Below are 23,725 nucleotides of genomic sequence, written 5' to 3' on the forward strand. Positions count from 1 at the left end.
GACCGATTTCTTAAGTTTTAAAATCTGATGGGGGAAAAAGGATCTTTAAAATTCTTGAGACTATTTACAAAACATTGGTTTCTCAAAAAATGTTTTTGTTTGAAATTTGAGATGAGTGGGAGTGTGGAGAAAAGAATACTACTTCCTGTACACATTCTCTGGCCTTAGCATGATGTGTGTAACACTAAGTGAACTTTATTGCTAAAGATCACAGAGTACCCAGCCCCAGCATCTATTTTTACTGGAGAGAAAAAAGCAAATATTTTTAATTAGTGAAATGAAAGATGACTGAGGATGAGTCACCATTGTGATGGGGAGATGAGAGATCTTTATCATTGTCCTTCTCTGGACATTCTACTTTTCTCACTGATTTTTATTTGAGAAAAAGTCAAGTTTGTCACCAAGATCTGCTCTACAAGTTATACCTCAAAGACTTTTGTTCTTCTATTCTCTCAGACTTAAAACTTCAGCTCCAGGGCAACCTTAGTAATTATGGCTGCCGCCCAGAACAAGGAACCGGACATTTCTAGATCTTTAGATCACAATAGAACCTGTCATACAGCTTGAAGACTTGACAACAGAGGTCAGTCCTGCACGCCCTTCACAGCAGGGCAGGGCCGGAAAAAGGAAATAAGAACAAGGGCAGTAGAGTGTTAGAGTTGAGTGTCAGGGAAATAAGCAGTGCCATTGCACTTGTGTTTTAATGCTTGGAGATGATTACATAAGCCACACATAGAACATGTATTTTAATTATGGTGTGTCTGTGATAAAATTCTAATTTTCTGCTTTCCCAGAATAGTTACTGAGACAAAACACTTCCCACAGACTTCTCAGTAGCAAAATAAAAATGTGGGTTGAACCTAGGGTAAAATGTTTGATAAGTTTTAGAAAAGTAATGTATAGGACATATCAATTGGCTCATTGATTAAAACAAAACAAAGCAACTTCTATTCAGGGTTCTACCAGTTTTCTTAAAATAAAAGCCAACTGGGAATTTTTATCCTAAACTACTAATTCTCTATATTTCTCTTTTTTGTTGTTTGTTTTCCTGCAGTGATGAATCTAACCTTCCGAGCATGACGTTGTGTATATAATGGTCCACTTTTTATATTTATAGTTGAAATTGGATTGCAGATTGTACAAGTCTGAGATATGTTTACATGTAGCTGCTTCTTCCTGTTTGCTGTAGTACACGTATCCATCTTTTCTTCCCTTACATCTAAAATCGGGCAAGATGTGAAACCAGTAAGAAGCCTGCAGAAAATATAGATCAGTATCTCTTTATCTTATGTGAAGATATGTATTTATATGGACCCAGTGATAGAAATCGATTGTTCTTGCTATTTTCTTACCTTGGGCTTGTTAATTGCATGGGCAAAAAGCACCATGAGATAGTTTACATGAAATTGTGACCAAATATGAACTCAAAGCTATGAAAATGTACTATACTGACTGATTTTAGAGTTTATCATCACAGCCCTCCTCACCTTTGCTCTTCATACCCACAACACCCATTGAAACTGACTAAAAGAGCATGATTGTGTGCCAAGCCTGCTTGCTGTGCACCTTCAGATGCTAGCATGCTGCGTGATGAGTCATTTGATCACAACGGACCTTTTATTTCTTTTGTCATCTCAAGGGGGTTACACCATGGCTTATTGCCAAAAAGTGATAAGGTGGCGGAGAGCACACACAAAATGGTCTTGTATTTTACGGGCGCTGCGGTCCCAGCTACAGATCTTCAGCTTCCAGTATTGTGGGCTCATGTGGCCTCCTTGGTTAAAACGTCCAGGGGCTGAGCTAGTTGCTGACACCAGTTTTCCTTGGGCTGCCGTTGGCAGTGAAGACAAAAGATAGAGAATTGGTTCAGCCTCCTGCGCTCTCTCATGTGACCAAGTAGAAAAGAGGTTTACAAAAAGGCAGGCACCCAGAATAGTGGACTTTTTCTTTTTTAATAAACCAAATTCCAGCAAGTGTTAAAATGGGTGCATTTGGAAAATGACAGAGGCATACAGCACTTCTTTGGGGTAGGAGGTTCTTGGAATGGCAGTCCCTGTTCCTGAAGACAAAGCATGTGTACATCTCACCAAAGTTTGGGTTGCTGAAGAAATCACAAATCCCAGGAAGAGGGTGGATGAGACAACCTTTCCTGAAGATGTAGGAGAGCTCACCCTACACTGTCTACAGAAGCTGATGTGAGAGCTTGCTCCCATCCAAGATCCAACCCACGCTAAACATTTTCTACAAACTTCTAGAAAAAGAAAGATATTTTCCATTCTTTTTAATACTTTTTTCTTTTAGTCCCAGGAATATTCAGGAAACTTTATTTTTCAGCTTTAGTCACATTTACTTTGAACATTTTTTTTTTTTTTTTGTCTTCAAAGCCTTGCAACTTGGTACATCAACGGTCCAGATGAGCTTTTGCTAACTTCTCTCTTGTTCTGAATAATTGAGGAGAATATAAAAGAAGCTCCACTTTCAGTTCAGTCATTGTAAAGCATTAAAGTTAAGCCATTTTTCAGTACTTTTTGACTTTTTTTGTAGGATGAATATAACATACATAGTGATTATCAGTTAAGATAAAGTCAAGATTTGGTCACATTTGACAGTATTAACTCATTTCTATTTCTTGTAGTTCTATTTAGATCTAAGTTGTATCTATATTTAGATTTCTTTTATCTTTTTTATATTTCTAAATGTTTATCTTATGCACAGACCAAATCTGAGATCTCAGAAAGCTGTGAAATATAGTTGCCATTAGGAGTATTTTTTCAACTACTTGCTCAAAAGTTACCTAATTGTATTAGACTGAGCATTTCTTTGCACAGTAAAGAGTTGCTAGCGTGTTTTGAAATGACGTGTTCTAGTGGAAGGGTTACGTTAGGAGGAACATCATGAATGAGCAGTCACTCTTTCAACCCATTGGACAATATAATTTCTCGTTTCGGGCTGTTTTGTGGGAAATTTCCTGGTTTCATGTATAGGTTTTCACCAGCAGAGGGGAAATTACCTCATTATTGGCTTCTGGTGACAAGAGTTAAGATACGCTTGTAAAACAGGGATCCTAAGATCTTTATGATCTCTTTCAGATTATATAACCAAATGCTCAGTTATACAAAATGCCTTCTTTTTGTTCCGATTACGTTTTGGAGAATTGAAAGATGTTTGAACGAATCTATCAATCAAATTGGTAACATTTCTAGTAACATTCCACACTCCGAAACCAATTTAGCATTTTTCAAACAAAAGAGGGCATTTTCTACCCATCTCTTGGATGAGCTGGCTAGGATATGGTGTTTTTTCAATGTCTGAAACAATTTGTCTTAAATGGTTTGGAAAAATGAACTAAAGCGGGTAAAGCTACAATCTCTTTAGGAAAACAAACAGTAGTGTCGAGAAAAATCTGGTGGCTATATTTCTTCCTATCTATCTTTCTTTCTATTCCTCTAGCAGAAAGAGGAATCAAGATGGATCACTATTTAAAACTTGCACAGCTTCAAAAGAGAATACCTCAGCATCAAAAGAGAAACATTTCACGTACAAAAAATATATATATTTTTTAAACACAGCCCTTTAGAATACTGTTCTATCCTATGTGTATATTGAGGTTTTGCTCTATAACTGATTTGACAAAATTAATTTTTATTCCATGATTAAAGGAAGCTGTAAGCTTTCAATATATTTGTTTCTTTGGGGAAAACCAAAGGACCGTGGTCCTTCTTTGTTCCATGGAATTACTAGGTCTTAACCATCATGCATAATTTTCAGCTTTTGTTATTGAAATATTTTAAATCATCCATTTTGTTATCAACGTAGAAAATCCTCAAGTAATTGCCTAATGAACTCATGAATGTGTCTGCTGATACATGTGTTGGCAGATACATATCTTTCTTTGAGTTTTCTTTCTTTTAATTTCTCATTGGATAGAAGATTAAGAAAAAATACATGAGAGACACATTGGAAATAAGTCAAGATCAGGTTCTATTTCTGATAAGCATCTTTTAAGAATGTCAAATTGGTATGTGTTTTAGCTTTTAAATTGTTTTCCATTTATGTTGGTGCTAATGTATTTCTCTTTCTTTATGAAAAATGCAGTTCTACTATGGATAATTTCATTTCTCTGTTTAATAGCATTCCTAAACTGTTAGTGTGTGATTTTAATTTTAAAGTTTATGGATTTACTATAATTATGGTTCAATGACCAGTCTTTCTTAATGTAAAAGAAAACAAAACAGCATACCTTTAGATGATGTGTGTTTATTTGGATTGTGGATCCTCTTATCTCATGTTCATTTCTTGTACCATATGCCTTTATCAACTTTCACCTTTTAGCTTATATAATTTGATTGAGTGACAAAACCAACATTAGACAAATTTGCATATATACATACAGTACGTGACACATAAATATGCTGAAATTTTTCTTCTAATTTTCATTTTCATTATGAAAAGCCGTCATGAAAGGTTTTTCTTTCTTATTTGATTTCATAGAAAACATGAGAATATCTTTAATTTATACCAAAAATGATCTGTTCTTAAACCTTGTGCATGATGTTCTGATGAGACAGTAAGAACTCTGATTCACCCAGTAGTTCAATCTATATATGCTTTGTCTACTATATATATATACACCTCTCTGCTAGTTTGGAAATGATTAAATGAGCATGATCAAATTAATGGAAAAATTAACTGGTATCATGTCTTTATCACTTAGAAAACATGCTTAATTTTCCAAAGTTTTATTTTTAATGTTTCTATTGTAGCATAAAAAGTTAACACAATATTTCATTCTGTTTTTTTGACCATTATATATTATCTTGCCCAGAAATAAGCAATGCTTGTTAAGGTGGGTGATATTTTTATGTCTCCTAATAAATGATCATAGGAACATGCAGATATTGATATTTGAAATCTTGTTTTTCTCTACTTCTTGATAATGAATTTATATTAATAGTTACTATTACCAAAAATGAACTTTTAAAATTTTTACCAAAACAGAAACCTTGCTATCTCTAAAAAGTCAGAACCACAACAACTTAATCTTATATTCTTAAGAATAATGATTAAGAACAGTCACCTGTGATTCTGGCTGTTAAAACAATTCATTCCTAGTGGAATTAACATACTTGACCAGTTATGATTCTGCTAAGTTATTTTAGAATGTAAAGACCTTCAGTCCCTAATCTTTCCCATTTTTGTTGAAACAGCTTCATATCAGCTGGATTTACTATATGCCATAGCAGAGATACCCTTACAACTTAAATTTTAAGTGGATTTTGTTTTTGCTAATTCAATACTGAAACATTTTAATGGCATTTCTCATTTTTTAATGTATTTAAATGCAGAAGTTACCCTATGCTGCTTATTGACAAAACTGTCCTTTGAGGAATAAGAAGACTTTTTCAACCTGACCCATTACATTTGATTTACAGATAACAAAGTACCAACATTTCTCAAAATGCAGTGGATATTCTCATATATCTCAGAAATATTAATAAATTGAATTCACAAAAGAATGTCTTACATATTATTGACATTTATGTGAATATTCTTTATACTGTTGTAAATGTTTCATGCAATTTAATAACATTTTTAAAAGATGTATGTATCTGATTTTCCTTTAGAAAATATATTTTTATTTGTATTTTTTACATTTTAAAGTTCATCTCTATGTGCAGCTATTTTTATATTGCCAAAAAAATCACGTAAATTCAAAATGAGAGAAAATGCAAAAAAAAAAAATATTTTGGCAAGCATTACACTGCATATTTTTCTTAATGTTTTGTGGGCCAGTCTCATGTAATTGATTATTCTAAGAATGTGTTGTGTCTTACCACTGTAAATATGGCACAAACCTGTTTTTCTTTATAGTATAAATAATTGAAAGATTGAATTCTCCCTGTTTGATTTCTTGTTTCATTTCACTATCATTTCTCCAGCTGAGATTACTGAATCAAAAGACATGAATGGTTTTTGATTTGCAGCCTGGAGATAACTGCCTTGTGTTCAGTTTCTAATTTGTTTTTATTTGCTTTTTTAACTTGTTTTCAGGGTTCCTAGTTTGTGAGAAGTTGATCTTCGTAATTATTTTTACACTATTTATGACTTATTTTCATAATGTAAAAAGTGTGTAATTATTACAATATTAATCCAAACATGGTCATGAATTGTTTTGTTATAAAGCTTTATTGATATTCACGAACACCGTGGTCTGTCTTCTCTGATTTAAACACAGTCCATGAAGAATTTTGTTCTGCTTTTCTACAGTATTGTCACACTACCATTCAACTTAGTGCTTAGCTACAGTGATTTTCTGCCAAAAAAAAAAAAAAAAAGACTCATACTTTCTGTTAATTAGATAGTAAAAACTATACTGAGCTTCTCCTCCAAGTTCACTTTTCTTCCAGAACCATCCATCTTGAATTAAACTCCCTTATATTCAGTTGATTCTTACCTGTACCACATCAGATCAGGGATTAGAATATAGCACCTAGTAATCACATCAATGTATTGAATAATGAGTAACTGACTGCCTCTCTAAGTCATCAGCTATTTTTAGGTCCTCACTGAAAGAGCCCTCATCTCTCTTGCCCATTCGATGCAGGTGACTGTGTTAGTCGCTCAGTCGTGTCTGACTCTATGAAGCCATGGACTGCAGCCCACCAGGTTCCTCTGTCCATGGGATTCTCCAGGCAAGAACACCATTGCCACCCTTTTAAACACTCTTTCCTTTAGTTCCCATATTATGTCCCTTCACTCTTGTTTTCTCCTACATTAAAAAAAAATTTTTATTCAAGTATAGTTGAATTGTAATGCTGTATTAATTTCTGCTGTATAACAAAGTGATTAAATATGCACATATATATACATTCTTTTCCATTGTGGTTTATCACAGGATAGTGAATATAATTCTCTGTGCTACCCCGTGGGACCTTGTTGTTACCCATTCTATCTGTAATAGTTTGCGTCTGCGAATCCCAAACTCCCAGTCCTTCTTTTCCCCATCCCCTCCCCTCCCCCTTGGAAACCACAAGCCTATTCTCTGTGTCTGCGAGTCTGTTTCATAGTTATCTTCATTTGTATCATATTTTAAACTCCACATATAAGCAACACCCTATGACGCTTGTCTTTTTCTGACTTACTTTGCTTAGGGTGATAATCTCTAGGTCCATGCATGTCACTGCAAGTGGCATTAGTTCATCCTTTTTTATGACTGAGTGATATTCCATTACTCATGCTCTATATCCGTCATACATATACCACATGCTCTCCATCCATCCATCCGCCAATGGACATTGAGGCTGCTTCCATGTCTTGGTTTTTGTGAATAGTGCTGCTGTGTTGTATGTATCTTTTTGAATTATAGTTTTCTGTGGGGCTTCCCTGGTGGCTCAAATGGTACAAACATCCACCAGCAATGTGGGAGACCCCAGTTTGGTCCCTGGGTTGCGAAGATCCCCTGGATGAGGGCATGGCAGTCCATTGCAGTATTCTTGCCTAGAAAATCCCCATGGAGAGAAGAGCCTGGTGGGCTACAGTCCATGGGGTCACAGAGAGTCGGACATGACTGAGCGACTAAGCAGACACATACCCAGGGGTGGGATTCCTGAATCATATGGTAGCTCTATTTTTGGTTTTCTGAGGAACCTCCATACTGTTCTCCATGGAGGTTTACATTCCCACCAACAGTATATCTCCTGCTTTTCTTTCTCATTTTCTTTTGCCAGCTCTTTCCCCTCTACCTGACCATTAAATGATAATCCTCAGGATTCTGACCCCCATGCTTCTTTTGCTCTTCTCCACCATATTTTTTTCTCCAGGAAATCTCATTTACTCCCACAAAGATCAAGTTATTATCTGCAATGCAGATTTTCTTCTGACTTCCAAACCAACTATTACAGACACGTCTACTTGGATGTCCCACAGGCCACCCTCATCTTCACACATGATTCTTCTCCAAGCTTCCAGATTATAGTGAATGTACTGTCCCCCACCGGCCATCTAAGCAAACATGATGGAAATGTCAGAATTATTCTAGGTGCCACCTGCCTCTCATTACCCACCCACTTCTGCACACATGCAGCATCTAATTACCAAATCCCTTCAATTCTATCTCCCTAATATCTCTTGAGACCCACCTCCTTTCTCCTCATCCCCATTACCACTGTGTCAGTCTAGGCTTCCCCCAGTTCTTTTGGGGGGACTTTTAGAAGAACCTTCTAAATGGCCTCCCTGCCTCTAATAACCAACTCCCCTCCACCTCATACTCCATGTCACTCTGAGGGTGATGACAGATTTAAAGAAAGCAAATATGGCCATGTCTTATTTATGAATTTATCTATTTCATTTCCTATAGAATTTGAAGTAAATTAAACAAACCTTATAAAGAAATTAAATACATACATTTAAAAACAACCAAGAAAACCAGACTTAAACAAAGTTCAAGGTCACAAAGAAAGTTGTAATGAAAAGATAGGAGTTAAAATTATATGACTCTGAGCTTCCCGGTGTCCATAACAAAAAAAGAAATATGTCAATAACATGTTTACATCATCTATAAAGTGAAAATACTACTTTCTCAGAAGAATCAAAGCTGATTGACAAGAAATAACCTTATGTGAGATTTCTCTTGGAGGGTGCTATTGTTTAGGGCACAACTACAATGAGCCTAACAACAGATTTCTGTAATGTTCTTCATTATACATCAAGTGCACATGCCAAAACCGTCAATGAAAACAGTTGTTCAGAAGACTAATGATGCCATTCCCTTACTTAAAATCCTCTGTGGTCCCCCGTTATCATGCAGATATTTACTTGGGGATAAAGTAGCAAGCCCTTTGTGATCCCACTCTGCCTAGCATCATTTCCTGCTGGTCAGCAACCCTCACCCCATGTTAAACTATATGAGGAGCCCTTTGCCTGCTTCCTGGGCCTGAAACAGTCTCCATCCCATCCTCACCATCCATCTGAAGAATTCTTGCTCTTTTTAAAAATTTTTTACAGCCAATTGAGCTGACCTTCCTCTATTCCCCATGGGGGCCCAGTGTGCAATAGCCACAAACAGCAGCCTCCTTGGTGGTGTATGCAGCCTGTGGCCTGTATGGGCTGCCCTAAGGGACCTTGGAGACAACCCTTCTGGTGGACATTTATAATTGGCATGCTATCTCCGGTCTAGGTGCCAGATGGGTATGCATGGTGCCTTTGGAAAGCCCCAGGGCACAGTAGCCATTAACCAAAACATTATGTCCATCCACACCAAGCTGCAGAACAAGGAGCATGTGGTTGAGGCCCTCTGCAGAACCAAGTTCAAGTTCCCTGGCTACCAAAAGATCCACATCTCCAAGAAATGGGGATTTACTGGTTTAATGTGGATGAATTTGAAAACATGGTGGCAGAAAAGCAGCTCATCCCAGGTGGCTACAGGTCAGACACATCCCTAACCATGACCCCTGAACAAATGACAGTCTCTGCAGTCAGCAGAGCCTTAGGGCCTTCCCTTCCTTACTCATAGTTTTTGTTGTGTGGTCAGTTATGCCCAGCTCTTTGTGACCCCATGGACTATAGCCTGCCAAGTTCCTCTGTCCATGGAATTTTCCAGGCAACAATATTGGAGTGGGTTGCCGTTTCCTACTCCAGGGGATCATCCTGACCCAGGGATTGAACCCACGTCTTCTGTGTCTCTGAATTGCCAGGTGGATTCTTTACCGCTGAGCCACCTGGGACACCCCCTCCTTAAGCATACCCACCAGTAAATCCTACTTTTCAGTCAAAAAAGAATTCTTGCTCTTTCAAGACCCAATCCATGTGTCAACATCCTAAATACCCCTTCCTGCCAATGTTAAATTCTCCCATCTTCTATGCTCCAATAATTACTTTTACTTGTCACTGCTAAAACACTTATCAAGTTGTCGATAATTACATGTTTATCTCTCTCCTCTACTGGATGGTATACCAAAGATGAACCCAATTTTCATAGATTTTCCTTAAATATTTTCAGATGAATAAATGAGAGACAAAAGTTACAAAAACAACAAACTCACTTAGACTTACCTATTTTATTAATGTACATAATGGATAAAGCACCCATCTTTCCTGGGTGATAGGAACGTTTTTGTCCAATGAGGTGACTCTGGGTGGGCTCCTGGATGGGGACTGATCATCAGAAAGACCAAATCATGATTAGACAGCTTGGAATTTTCAGGCCTAACCCCCCATTCTTATGAGAAAAGAGAAGGGCTGGAAATCGAGTTAATGTCTTTGATGAACCACCATAAAATTCTAATAGTATGGGGTTCCAAGAGCCTCTAGGTTGGTGAATGCATGGAGATTTGGGGAAAACTAATGGACCCAAAAAGGGCATGGAAGCTCTGTGCCCGTCCCATATACCTTGTCCTATGCATCTCTTCCATCTGGCTCTTCATCTATACCCTTTTATAATCAATTAGCAGACAGTAAGTAAACTTAAAAAAAAAAATTCTCTGGCCTGACCCCTCATCATTCTCTCTCCTGTACTTTTACAACATGCCCCTGTCTTTCAGTTCTTCAACCAAGCTCTTCTCTGTCACTTCCAGAGCCCCAGTCCATCACTTTTTCATCCCTTCTTCACCTAAAACCCCACCTCACCTCCCCAACTCTTATCTATCCTTTGTGTCTCAATTTAGACATTCTTACCTCTGCATTTTGGATTTAATTTCTCACAGCACTCCCATGGTACCGTTCCACAGAGCGTCTCTGTTGTTTACTCGTTAGTCCTGAATGTCCAGCGCAATGCCTGGCAGGGAGTTGGCACTCAATAAATGCCTGTTGAATAAAATAAGTGGAAGAAAGCAATCACCCAGAGGGATACAGAACAAGCCATCCAAGGATATTATGAGCAACTGACTGTGAAAATATGAAACAGTGAGAATACAATTCTTGCTAAAAATTGCATGATTATTCCATTAACTCAGACATGATAACATAGTTCTATAGGCCTGTTCTTTTCTGTTCTCTTACATCAATATCGAATCAATATCAACATCAAATAGTGAAAGCAAAAAAGACTTAAGGGATCTATTCCTTATTTCTTTTGGGTCAAGCTGTGTTCCTTAGAAATATCTTACGATCTAGTAAAGGGTATTCTATTTTTTAAAAAATCATTAAATATAAGAATATGTACTGGAATGTCCATGAAGAGGATGAAGGATATAGTCTCCAGAGAACACTTTGGAAAATGCTGCTCTCCAATAGAGTTTGATCTAAATCAACACCTGCCGCAGCTCAGACATGCAGGCAGTCCGTGTGCCTGTGTCTTACCTTGTAGCTCGGTCAGCATTCCTATCACAGGGGCCGCTCCAAGAAGCGACTCTGCTCAAAGCTGTCCTCGTCCATACACCTCACCCTCTGGCATGCTTTTCCACTCCACCTTCTCATCTTCATTGCTAGCCTCAATCCTCGTTCACATCTCCACTCTAAAATGTACTCGGATTCGCTTGAATTGGAACTTGATTTGAGTGTCGACTCAAATCTATCATTCAAGGCAATGACAAGATCCAAGAGTAATAAAGTCCCATGTGGAAAACGTGTTTCAGCAGAGCATACAATAGGCAGCCAACCAGACACAAACTTTTCTAGCTAATTTATGAGTTTGTACTTACAAGTGGAAGGGCAGGTTGGAATATGAGAACAAGAAAAGCAGGTGAACCACGTTTATATTGAACCTGTATATCAAGTCACAGACTGAACAGATGGGCACACTGATGTTGTCAGACTGTGGAAGAAAGAGCTGTTCACTCCACCTGTGGCTGAAATGATGGGTAGATAAAATATCAACTATCTGAACCACATAGATATTCAACTATCTGGTGTTGAATAACTGTGGAGTTTCTTATTCAGTCTCCCTTTCATAAAATATCAGTCAAAACAAACATAGATGCAAGGGATAATGGAAAAATTGGTTCAAAATGTTGGATGAGAGAATTTATCTTTAAAGGTTTTAGTGACGTATTTTGCACTATTTGCTACTTTATATTTACTGTCCACAATATACTGTCATAATTAGCTCTCACTTCTCTTTTTTAATTCATCTAAGCATTTTAGCAGTGCTCCGAGAGTTCCACAACAGTAAAGATACCTTTTCTACTTTAAGGGCCAAAGGACTCATTGATTTTAAAAGAGTACTTTCCTCCCTGACTCATCACCCCTCCCAAAAATATAAGATAGGGAAAATAATTTAATTATGTTATGCTCTTGATACCAAAAAAGAGGGAGGGAGAGGAAAGACATAACAAAAGAATGGGGAGACTGAAATATAGCATTTGATAAAATTCAATAGCTATTCCTGATAAAAATTGAAAAGAATTATTTCCTTAACATGATATAGGGATGAATATATTAGAAACCTGGAGCAAATATCTTTCTTTTTTACTTTTTGTTCTGGCCATGCCACACAGTTAATAGGATCTCAGTTTCCCAACCAGGGATGGAAACTGCATCCCTACATTGGAAGGGCAAAGTCTCAACCACTGGACTACCATGGAAATCTACATTTTTCTTTAAAAAAAAAAACAAAACAAGAACACTTTCTTGGGAATTCCCTGGCAGCCCAATGGTTAGGCCTCTGCACCTTCACCAGAAGGGACCCAGGTTCAATCCTTGGTTGGGGAACTAAGATGCTGCAAACCATGCCCGGTGACCAAAAAACAAAAAAAGAATCACCACAATCTACAAACATGTTTCTTAATAGCAAAACGTTAGAAACATTTCCTTTAAAATAAAAAATAAGAAAAGGATATTTAATATCACTACTGCTATTAAACATTGTATTGAAAGTCTCAGTCAGTGCAATCAGAAAATTAAAAATGAAGCAAAAGTGTTAGAAAGAAAGAAACAAAACTTCCTCTGTTCCTTGTCTCTGGCAGCTGTAATAAATTAGCAAAGTTTAGTGGCTTGAAACAGTACAAATATATTATCTTATAGTTCCATAGTTTGGAATCCAAAATGGGTCTCACTGTAATAAAGTCAAGGTGTTAGCAGGTCAGCATCCCTTGTTGGTGGCTCTAGAGGGAGAGAAAGACACATCCTTGGATTGTCCAGCTTCTAGTGGCTGTCCACTCCCCTTGGCTCATGGCCTCCTTCCTCTGTCTTTAAAGCCATCATCAGGCCAACTCTTGACGCTGCCATCTCTCTGGTTCTTCCTTTTCTGCCTCCCTCTTCCTCTTTTAAGGACCTTTTGATTATACGTGTCTACCTCTATAATCTAAGATTCACCTTATTGTAAAGTCAGCTGGTTAGCAAATTTAATTTTTCTGCATCTTAATTCTCCTTTGCTGGATAGCATAAAATATTCATATTTTCCAGAGATTTAGGACATGGACATCTTTGGAGGTTCATTATTCTGCTCACTACCTGCCATTATTCACAGATTATTTGAATTATTTGTGTATATAAATAAATTTAAAGGAACTACAAATTATCAGATTTTGTAGTATTGTCATTTGCTAAAATTTTTAAGTAGTTATAGCACCAACATTTTTTGTAAAATAAAGATGCCATCTATATCTCATACCTTTCTCATGCTATACTAGTAAGAATACTTGAAACTCTTCTCAATATGGTAATACTTAAATACTTATTGACTTCTATTCATCTTCAAAATATTAAGCTATTTGAGGATTTCCTGAAAGAGCATGTGACAGGCTGTTATTTTATATTCTGTCACACTGAATCCTCATAATGCTGAGAAGCAAATATTATTTTCTCTCTTTTACAAATAAAAAAGCTGAGACTCAGAGAAGTTGGATCACTGGTTATCCAGAAATAAGTCACTGCATGAGTATCTTAATGCAAGACAAACATTACAGCTCTGCAAAGTTCTACCACTGTACAGTTCCATCTCTCTGCCCTCTCGGAGGTACTTGGTTCCACCAACATTTCTTCCACCCTGAAATGACATGATTCCATATGTGACTAGTGATAGTAAACAATAATATCGCTTTAAACTTACATAGCATTTTGTGTACTTAAGCCGTTGTCATATCAATTACATCTGATTCTCACAACATACAAGATGAATAACAGTATATTAATATTTTGTGGGAGAAAAGGATTCAGAGAGGAAGATTGGCCCAGATGACACAGTTTTTCCTAGCAGACCATAGAACCAGAGTCTCCTAACTTCTAGAACACTGTCCTACACCAAGAAATAAACTGTGAAAACCCGCAAAACACACAATGTTCCAAAAGCTTTTTTAACGTGTATTTCCATGAGATGTTTGGGGGCAGGAAATAATCTATTCTAAAGTCTCATCATTTTCTTCTGAGTTTCTTTTGAGGGGGTAATATTAGGAGTAAATTATTTCTAGAATGTTCTTAATTGATGTTTGAAGTCTTTCTTGGCATTCAAAAGGCAAATCATTTAGTGTTTAAGAACTCAGTTGCTGGAGTCAAAAGGCCTGTATTTGAATCCCTGTTTGACCCCTTACCATGGCAATTTATCTCAACTCAGTGGGCTTCAGTGTCCTAGTATGTAAAATGGGAATCATTTCACTCCCTCGAGGTAGTGAGTTAATACAGGCTTCCCTGGTGGCTCAGATGGTAAAGAATCTGCCTGCAATGTGAAAGACCTGGGTTAGATCCCTGGTTGGGAAGATCCCCTGCAGGAGGGCATGGCAACCCACTCCAATACTGGAGAATTGCCTGGAGAATTCCATGGCAGAGAAGACTGGCAGGGTCTGGGGTCGCAAAGAGTCGGACGTGACTGAGCGACTAACTCTAGACTAGACCAGTGACTTAATACGTACACAGGCTTAAGTCAGAGCCTGGCCCAGAGTCAATACTCAGTGAGCACTAGCTATTATTCTCTACAGAGCAGAAGCCTTGTGTATCTACTATCTTAGTGAAAGATTACAGTGATCGGAAGGTTCCAATCTATATTCGTTGTTAAAAGCTAAATGCTTTCTCTTGCATTTCAGTGATGCCTTTACCGTCACAAAAGCATCTGTATAATGTAAGCACCAACTCCAATAGGAGAGCTAATGGGAAGGATAAGTAGTTTTTTTCTCCCCTCAACCCAGCTTTATTGAAATATAATTGACAAATAAAAATTGTATATATTTAAAGTATATAATATGGTGTTTTGATGTATGTATACGTTTTGAAATGACTGCCAAGATCAAGCTGATTAGCATATTCATCACCCTACATGGCTACCACTGGTGTGTGTGCAGGATGAGAATACAGTATTATTAACCATAGGCATTAGACTCTACATGAAACTGTACACTAAACCTCCAGAATTTATTCATCTTACATAACAGAAACTCTGGACTTTTTACACCCATTTTGCCTACTCCTTAGACCCTGGAAACTACCATTCTACTCTCTACTTTAATAAGTTCAACTTTTTTAGAGTCCACATATAAGTGAGATCACACGATATTTTTCTTTCTTACATATATCACATCTTCTTTATTCATTCATCTGTTGATAGACACTTAGAGTGTTTCCATATCCTTCCTTAAAATTTTATTTATTTATTTATGGCTGCGCTGGGTCTTTGTTGCCGCACAGGCTTTTCTCTAGTTGCATCGCACGGGGGCTACTCTCTAGCCGTGATGTGTGGGCTTTCACTCCAGTAACTTCTGTTGTTTCAGAGTATGAGCTCTAGGGCACATGGGCTCAGTAGTTGTGGTTCCCAGGTTCCAAAGCCCAGGCTTAAGAGTTGTGGTTGGAAGGGCTTAGTTGCTCCAGGCCTGTGGGATCTTCCCAGATCAGGGATCAAACCCATGTTTCCTGCGTTGGCAGGCGTATTCTTTACCACTGAGCCACCAGGAAAGCCCCTCCGTATCTTGACAATTATAAATAACACTGCAGGTAGTTTTCCTCTATAACTTGAGTTCAAAACAAATATCACCACTAAAGATAGTTTATTATTGACAGGGGAAATATATGGGACTCAGGAATGAACAATGAGAGGAAAGACCATCAAAGGACAGCTGCATTAAGAACCATTGAAGTAGAGGCATTTTGGTACATTTTCTCCTGTGTGGTTTGCACAGTGCGATCAAAGCTGGACAAGCTAGAATTCCAGTGTCTTTGTTGAGTAGCTCCACACGCCAGAACACTCTGAACTTTTGTGTTCCAAGGCTGGCACTACACGATGTACTATAATAGTAACAAAGACACAGAGATTAACACCAAGCTTAGGGTACTGAAACTTTCATGAAATAGTCTCTTCCTGTTAAAGTTAATAGTGCGTAATTTTATTGACACTCAATAAAGGCTAACTCATAAACTCTTCTGCCATATAGCAGTTCAGTGCATGCTTGTGTTCTCTTGAAGACGTTTGAATTTTATCTAAAAGCCAGCTAGCACTGAAGCTCAACAAGAAGTTAGTAAGTAACTCTAATGACATTTCATCTGCAGAGGCCATGCCTCTCACTCACATGCACTTGAGCTATTTTCTGATACTAGCAATAGGTTCACAACAAACCAAGAAAACACTCTTCTTCAAGATCCTTTGAGGTGGTGGCTTGAATCTAAGGGATCTGCCAACCCATCCAAACCTAACTGGGTTCTTAGTTCAATATCACATGGGCTCTATGACCAAACTCTACTCCATCAGTTCAGCTCAACAAATAGTCACAGAAGTTGCTATCAAGGTCTGTAAAAATAAGACACAAAGAGATTCTACAAGTACAGAGGTAATAGTAATAGCTGTCATTTAATGAGTGTGCACTGCCTACCAGCATGCTAAGTCATCACAGACATGATCTCATTTATATCACCCTGGGATTTAGATATGATTTTTAAAATTTTATTTATGTTTATTTTTGGCTGCGCTGGGTCTTCATTGCTTGACGTTTCATTCTGGGCTTTCTCTAGTTGTGGCAAACAGGGGCTACTCTCTAGGTGTGGTACTTACCTAGACTTGCTGCTGTGGCTTCTCCTGTTGGAGAGCATAGGCTCTAGGGTGAGAGGGCCTCAGCAGTCACAGCGCAGGGGCTTAGTTCCTGGACCAGAGATAGAACCTGTGTCCCCTGCATTGACAAGAAGATTCTTGACACCTGGACCACCAGGGACCAACAATAGAAACTATTGGCCTCAGTTTACATGTTACAAAACTGAAAGAAATCTTGAGTGATTTCCTCCAAGCTCACACAGCTAGAAAATAGCAGCGCCAGAATCTGAAACGAAGCTGATTCTCCACACTCACCACAAGGCTAAAACTAATGGCCTTGCAGTCAGTTTGAAGTCAGAGGTGTGTTCAGGGTATGTAGTGTGACACAAAGGGCCATTTTGGCCAAACTCCCTTCATTTCTCACTCAGCAGGTCAAGAACGCTGGAAAGGATTATGGCTGGATGCAAGGAAGGAAGCTACAAACCCTAAAAGACTCCAAATGCATGCACACTTCTAACAACTGGGAACCGGAAGGGTCATCATCCCCTCCTCTCTAAGACCAGAACCAGAGTTAGGAATCACACTACTTGCTAAAAAGGTTTTCTGTCCTCCCATCACAGAATTCTGAGGGGTAACGGCTTCTTAAATAATCTCACCAATAGAGGGCAGACCCAGGATGCCCAGAAAACTGTACCCTTAAACGCCCTTGGACCCAGTTTCCTTAAAAGCTCACATATAATAGTTATAGCTGCCAGTCCTTCTGGTCATATTAGTGACCCCAAATTTATTTCATTTATTTGAAGTAAGGTCTTATTTTTAAGAGAACAGTATCAAAAACAAACTTCATGTTTCTACAAGTTCCCAATCCCAATAATGCAAGGATTAGAACAAAACTTACATATACCATTAGCAGGCTTTCCCAGCAAACCCAAGGACAGATGTGTATTTGATAAAACTCAGAAATCTGAGGGCTAACTGGCAAAGATCAGTTAAAATAAATGAGCTATAAACAAAATATTTGCCCTAGAAAGGCCCACCTACTTGAAAACTGGCAGAAAAAAATTTGCCTTGGTGCTAAAAAATTCTTTTTTGGTTTTATTTTATTTATTATATATTTATTTCTGGCTTCAGTGGGTCTCCATTGCTGCATGCAGGCTATTCTCCAGTTGCAGTGCTTGGGCTTCTCATGGGGTGACTTCTCTTGTTCCGGAGCACGGGCTCTGGAGCATGGGCTGGGTAGTTGTGACCTACACTAGCTTAGTTGCCTCATGGTATGTAGGGTCTTCCCACTAATAAATCCTTGATTTTTTAAAATTAAATGAATTATGTGCTTTTTAAAACAATAACCAGAAGCGATCCTAAGATGGTGGAGGAACAGGACGGGGAGACCACTTTCTCCCTCACAAATTCATCAAAAGAACATTTCAACACTGAGTAAATGCCACAAAACAACTTCTGAATGCTGGCAGAGGACATCAGGCACCCAGAAAAGCAGATCATTGTCTTCAAAAACAGGTAGGAAAAAATATAAAAGACGAAGAAAAAGAGATAAAAGAGGTAGGGAGGGAGCTCCATCCTGGCAAGGGAGTCTTAAAAAAAGAGAAGTTTCCAAACACCAGGAAACACTCTTGCTGCCGAGTCTGTGGCGAGCCTTGAAAGCACAGAGGGCAACATAACAGGGAGAAAAAATAAATAAATAATTAAAACCCACAGAGTACGAGCCCAGTGGTAACTCCCCCAGCAGAGAAGCAGCGCAGACGCCTGCATCTGCCACTAGCAATCAGGGGCTGGGCAGGGAGGCGCAGGCTGCAGTGCTTTTTAAGAATCGGGCCCAAATGCCCCAAGTGGAACCAGAGTGAACTAACCTGGGCTAGCAAACCAGGCTGTGGGATAGCTACCATGCGAAAAGCTCTAACATAAGGCACCACCAGGACCGCACACAGAACAAAGGACAGAACAGAATTAGCCGGCTGCAGACCATCCCCCTCCAGTGACAGGCAGCCAGAGCTGGAAGGGCCAGAAGGGGGTAATCGCAGCCCCAGAGAGACATTAACTACCAAACTGCAAGCAGGCTTCTTCGCTAACTAAGACTTCTGGACTTCTGGGGTTCTGGACAGTCACCATCCGCCTAAGAAGGGGCGCCAGTTGTACACCCAGAAAACTGAGCAGCAGGGATGGGAGAGGTGATAAGTCACAGCGACTGTGCTTGCCAAACACCCGAGCTACTCAGACCTGGGAAGGGCACAAAACGCATGCCCAACCGAGTCTGCGCCTCTGAGGACTACCTGAGTGCCTGAGCCTGAGCAGCTTAGAACGGGGAGGTGCATGCTGCCCAGGGCCAGCCTCAGACAGTTCCCCAGCAGAGCAACCTAGAGCCTGAGCGGTGTGCGCCGTGAACAGGGGCAGGCCCAGTGTGGCTGAGACACTGCGAGCACACGCCAGTGTTATTTGTTTGCAGCATCCCTCCCTCCCAACAGCGCAACTGAACAAGTGGGCCTGAACAAGTGGGCCTAAAAATGTGTCCACCGCTGCCCCCCTTGTGTCAGGGCAGGAATCAGACACTGACGAGACCAGCAAACAGAAGAAACTAAAACAGAGGGAACCGCCTCGGGAGTAACAGGTGCAATAGATTAAAACCCTGTCGTTAGTACCGACTATATAGGAAGGGGCCTATAGATCTTGAGAAATATAAGCCGGACCAAGGAGCTATCCGAAAATGAACTGACCCCACACTGCCCACAATAATACCAGAGAAAGGCCCAGATATACTTTACTATTTTTACGATCATTCTTTGTTTGTTTGTTTTTTCTTCTTTTCTTTTCTTCTGTTTTTTTTAACATTTAAAAATTTTTAAGCCCTCTATTTCTCCTTTAATGTTTATTTTTGTAACCTACTATTACTTTTCAAAAAAAAAAAAGAGACCCTATTTTTAAAGCAAATGCCATATATGTTTTTTTGTGGTTGTTGTTGTTTTTAATAATTCTTGTGACTTTGTTTTCTTTTTTTCTTTCTTCTTCTTCTTTTCTTTAATATTGTATTTTTGAAGATCCAACCTCTACTCTAAATTTTTAATCTTTGCTTTTTGGTATTTGTTATCAATTTTGTACCTTTAAAAACCCAATCTTCAGTACCCATTTTTACTTGAGAGCGAGATTATTGGCTTGACCGCTCTCTCCTCCTTTGGACTCTCCTTTTTTCTCCACCAGGTTGCCTCTGTCTCCTCCCTCCCTCTTCTCTTCTCTACCCAACTCTGTGAATCTCTGTATGTTCCAGAAGGTGGAGACCACTTAGGGAACTCGTTACTGGCTGGATCTGTCTCTCTCCTTTTCATTTCCCTCTTTCTGTCTCCTTCCTCCATCTCCTCTTCCCTGTATAACTCCGTGAACATCTCTGAGCAGTCCAGACTGTGGAGCACACATAAGGAAGTGATTACTGGCTAGCTTGCTCTCTCCTCTTTTGATTCTACCTCATCTCATTCCAGTCACCTCTAACTCCCCCCTCCCTCTTCTCTTCTCCATGTAACTCAGTGAACCTCTCTGGGTGTCCCTCAGTGTGGAGAAACTTTTCATCTCTAACCTAGATGTTTTATCATCGGTGCTGTATAGATGGAGAAGTCTTGAGGCTACTGTAAAAATAAAACTTAAAACCAGAAGCAGGAGGCTTAAGTCCAAATCCTGAGAACATCAGAGAACTCCTGACTCCAGAGAACACTAATCAATAGGAGCTCATCAAACACCTCCATACCTACACTGAAACCAAGCACCACCCAAGGGCCAACAAGTTCCAGAACAAGACATACCATGCAAATTCTCCAGCAACACAGGAACACACCCCTGAGCTTCAATATACAGGCAGCTCAAAGTTACTCTAAAACCATTGTCATCTCATAACTCATTACTGGACACTTCATTGCACTCCAGAGAGAAGAAATCCAGCTCCAGCCACCAGAACTCCTACACAAGCTTCCCTAACCAAGAAACCTTGACAAGCTACTGATACAACCCCACCCACAGTGAGGAAACTCCATAATAAAGAGAACTCCACAAACTGCCAAAATACAGAAAGGCCACCCCAAATGCAGCAATATAACCAAGATGTAAAGACAGAGGAATACCCAGCAGGTAAAAGAACAGGATAAATGCCCACCAAACCAAACAAAAGAGGAAGAGATATGGAATCTACCTGATAAATAATTCCGAATAATGATAGTGAAAATGATCCAAAATCTTGAAATCAAAATGGAATCACAGATAAATAGCCTGGAGACAAGGATTGAGAAGATGCAAGAAAGGTTTAACAAGGACCTAGAAGAAATAAAAAAAGAGTCAATATATAATGAATAATGCAATAAATGAGATCAGAAACACTCTGGAGGCAACAAATAGTAGAATAATGTAGGCAGAAGATAGGATTAGTGAAATAGAAGATAGAATGGTAGAAATAAATGAATCAGAGAGGAAAAAAGAAAAACAAATTAAAAGAAATGAGGACAAGCTCAGAGACCTCCAGGACAATATGAAACGCTCCAACATTCGAATTATAGGAATCCCAGAAGTAGAAGACAAAAAGAAAGACCATGAGAAAATACTTGAGGAGATAATAGTTGAAAACTTCCCTAAAATGGGGAAGGAAATAATCACCCAAGTCCAACAAACCCAGAGAGTCCCAAACAGGATAAACCCAAGGCAAAACACTCCAAGACACATATTAATCAAATTAACAAAGATCAAACACAAAGAACAAATATTAAAAGCAGCAAGGGAAAAACAACAAATAACACACAAGGGGATTCCCATAAGGATAACAGCTGATCTTTCCATAGAAACTCTTCAGGCCAGGAGGGAATGGCAAGACATACTTAAAGTGATGAAAGAAAATAACCTACAGCCCAGATTACTGTACCTAGCAAGGATCTCATTCAAATATGAAGGAGAAATAAAAAGCTTTACAGACAAGCAAAAGCTGAGAGAATTCAGCACCACCAAACCAGCTCTCCAACAAATACTAAAGGATATTCTCTAGACAGGAAACACAAAAAGGGTGCATAAACCTGAACCCCAAACAATAAAGTAAATGGCAATGGGATCATACTTATCAATAATTACCATAAACGTAAATGGGTTGAATGACCCAACCAAAAGACAAAGACTGGCTGAATGGATATAAAAACAAGACCCCTATATATGTTGTCTACAAGAGACCCACCTCAAAACAAGGGACACATACAGACTGAAAGTGAAGGGATGGAAAAGATATTCCATGCAAATAGAGACCAAAAGAAAGCAGGAGTAGCAATACTCATATCAGATAAAATATACTTTAAAACAAAGGCTGTGAAAAGAGACAAAGAAGGCCACTACATAATGATCAAAGGATCAATCCAAGAAGAAGATATAACAATTATAAATATATATGCACCCAACATAGGAGCACCGCAATATGTAAGACAAATGCTAACAAGTATGAAAGGGAAAATTAACAATAACACAATAATAGTTGAAGACTTTAATACCCCACTCACACCTATGGATAGATCAACTAAACAGAAAATTAACAAGGAAACAAACTTTAAATGATACAATAGACCAGTTAGACCTAATTTATATCTATAGGACATTTCACCCCAAAACAATGAATTTCACCTTTTTCTCAAGTGCTCACAGAACCTTCTCCAGGATAGATCACATCCTGGGCCATAAATCTAGCCTTGATAAATTCAAAAAAATTGAAATCACTCCAAGCATCTTTTCTGACCATAATGCAGTAAGATTAGATCTCAATTACAGGAGAAAAACTATTAAAAAATTCCAACATATGGAGGCTGAACAACAAGCTTCTGAATAACCAACAAATCACAGAAGAAATCAAAAAAGAAATCAAAATATGCATAGAAACGAATGAAAATGAAAACACAACAACCCCAAACCTGTGGGGCACTATAAAAGCAGTGCTAAGGGGAAAGTTCATAGCAATGCAGGCATACCTCAAGAAACAAGAAAAAAGTCAAATAAATAACCTAACTCTATACCTAAAGCAACTAGAAAAGGAAGAAATGAAGAACCCCAGGGTTAGTAGAAGGAAAGACATCTTAAAAATTAGGGCAGAAATAAATGCAAAAGAAACAAAAGAGACCATAGCAAAAATCAACAAATCCAAAAGCTGGTTCTTTGAAAGGATAAATAAAACTGACAAACCATTAGCCAGACTCATCAAGAAACAAAGGGAGAAAAATAAAATCAATAAAGTTAGAAATGAAAATGGAGAGATCACAACAGACAACACAGAAATACAAAGGATCATAAGAGACTACTATCAGCAATTATATGCCAATAAAATGGACAACATGGAAGAAATGGACAAATTCTTAGAAAAGTACAACTTTCCAAAACTGAATCAGGAAGAAACAGAAAATCTTAACAGACCCATCACAAGCACAGAAATTGAAACTGTAATCAGAAATCTTCCAGCAAACAAAAGCCCAGGTCCAGACGGCTTCACAGCTGAATTCTACCAAAAATTTAGAGAAGAGCTAACACCTATCCTACTCAAACTCGTCCATAAAATTGCAGAGGAAGGTAAACTTCCAAACTCATTCTATGAGGCCACCATCACCCTAATACCAAAACCTGACAAAGATGCCACAAAAAAAGAAAACTACAGGCCAATATCACTGATGAACATAGATGCAAAAATCCTTAACAAAATTCTAGCAATCAGAATCCAACAACACATTAAAAAGATCATACACCATGACCAAGTGGGCTTTATCTCAGGGATGCAAGGATTCTTCAATATCCACAAATCAATCAATGTAATTCACCACATTAACAAATTGAAAAATAAAA

At 38.5% G+C, this 23,725-nt stretch overlaps 1 long non-coding RNA gene and 1 other non-coding gene across 12 annotated transcripts in view; one reads left to right on the forward strand and one right to left on the reverse strand.

The window, feature by feature from the left end:
- Positions 1 to 23,725, reverse strand: part of LOC105609765 (uncharacterized) — a 49,854-nt gene that overhangs the window by 4,006 nt on the left and 22,123 nt on the right. For 7 of the 11 annotated variants that reach the window (XR_009600980.1, XR_009600988.1, XR_006060110.2 and 4 more), the window contains 3 exons: positions 11,296 to 13,921; positions 10,672 to 10,800; positions 10,051 to 10,152 (listed from right to left, as the gene is read on the reverse strand). This is a non-coding gene — a long non-coding RNA (uncharacterized LOC105609765). Of the gene's footprint in view, positions 1 to 1,067; positions 6,314 to 10,050; positions 10,153 to 10,671; positions 10,801 to 11,295; positions 13,922 to 16,903; positions 17,019 to 23,725 lie in introns of all 11 variants that reach the window. The other 4 variants (XR_009600981.1, XR_009600985.1, XR_009600979.1 and 1 more) reach the window with 2 other exon arrangements.
- Positions 8,998 to 9,132, forward strand: LOC114115451 (small nucleolar RNA SNORA70). Its single transcript, XR_003589791.1, has one exon. It is a non-coding gene; the product is annotated as a small nucleolar RNA SNORA70 (small nucleolar RNA).

This window comes from Ovis aries, chromosome 6, assembly GCF_016772045.2.
Source record: "Ovis aries strain OAR_USU_Benz2616 breed Rambouillet chromosome 6, ARS-UI_Ramb_v3.0, whole genome shotgun sequence".
NCBI lineage: Eukaryota > Metazoa > Chordata > Mammalia > Artiodactyla > Bovidae > Ovis > Ovis aries.